This window comes from Aplysia californica, unplaced genomic scaffold (genome assembly GCF_000002075.1).
Source record: "Aplysia californica isolate F4 #8 unplaced genomic scaffold, AplCal3.0 scaffold00498, whole genome shotgun sequence".
Classification (NCBI taxonomy): Eukaryota; Metazoa; Mollusca; class Gastropoda; order Aplysiida; family Aplysiidae; genus Aplysia; species Aplysia californica.
In genome coordinates, this window is record NW_004797768.1 from 278,139 (window position 1) to 279,339 (window position 1,201).

Genomic DNA, 1,201 nt, shown 5'->3' on the forward strand with positions numbered 1-1,201 from the left:
TAGTAGTAGTAGTAGTAGTAGTAGTAGTAGTAGTAGTAGTAGTAGTAGTAGTAATTGTTGTTGTTGTTGTTGTTTTGTTATTGTTGTTGCTGTTGATGATCGTGCTATTGAAATGGTAGGGATGGGCTAGATCTAGATCTAGGAGTAACACTAGTACAAAAAACTACAGATGTAACAATGGCAACATAAATAAAAGAAGCAGTAGATCTAATCTAGGCCTACCACGGGCGCTAGTAGTTGAAATGGTGGTGTATGTTGTTGCAATAAATGCTACGTCATTAAGGGCTTATAATGATCAGAGACGTTACTACAGAATCTACATGCATGGCGATGCTACAACAGTATATCGGCTCATCTTCAAATATAATAGATCTAGATATCTAGATCTAGATCTAGATCTATATTCAGTACATTTTTATCAGTTAAGCCGAATACTGAAAACCACACAACATACATTTTAAACTATGTTAAAGTTAAAGGCATGGACACACTAACCAAGTGAGTTCGTTAAGCGTTTGAGACGAGAAAAGAAAACTAACTTACATCTCACCTTGTGTAGGCCAGATCTAGGGGTATTAATTCTAGCAAGTCCATATACTCTCCACTAAAATCGTAATAATAATATATCCTCTGATTCTGAACCACAGCACTTCTATAACTCAACCACAATCCACGAAAGAACTCCAACACTGTCGGGCGATCGCGTCACAGCGAAAACAATACTTTCCCGTCCAATAAAACAAAAAACCCAAATCCAAGGCTCTGAAGAAATACAAGAAATATAAAAAAAACGATCTTGCGTAAAGTTTTAAAAGATCCTCAAGCTTGTGTGAATGTTAATAATCCTCTAATCACACAAGTGTTAAAATACACACACACACACACACAGTCCTTGACTTTCCCGTACGGTGAGAATCGACTCCTCCTCCGACAAAGTTCGATAGATAAAGCCACAGCCTAAATTTAAAACAAGTCTAGGAATGCGCACGATTTTCAAACGTCATGCGAACTGAGAGAGAGTGAAAGAGGGTGGGTAAGAGAAGAGGAAGAGGGGTGGTGTGGGTAGGAATGAAAGGAAAAGGGTTTCATACATTAATCAACGCGCGAGGGACCACTTACTCCTTCGTAGTTCGTTGTGAGTTGGGGAAATTCAAAACGAACGAGTGAGAGAGAGAGAGAGAGAGAGAGAGAGAGAGAGAGA

General features: G+C 38.9%; 1 long non-coding RNA gene across 1 annotated transcript in view; it reads right to left on the reverse strand.

The window, feature by feature from the left end:
• Positions 1 to 1,006, reverse strand: part of LOC101857510 — a 72,860-nt gene extending 71,854 nt beyond the window's left edge. Inside the window, exon 1 of the long non-coding RNA XR_220833.3 lies at positions 551 to 1,006. This is a non-coding gene — a long non-coding RNA (uncharacterized LOC101857510). The remainder of the gene's footprint in view (positions 1 to 550) is intronic.
• Between the last annotated feature and the right edge of the window lie 195 nt (positions 1,007 to 1,201).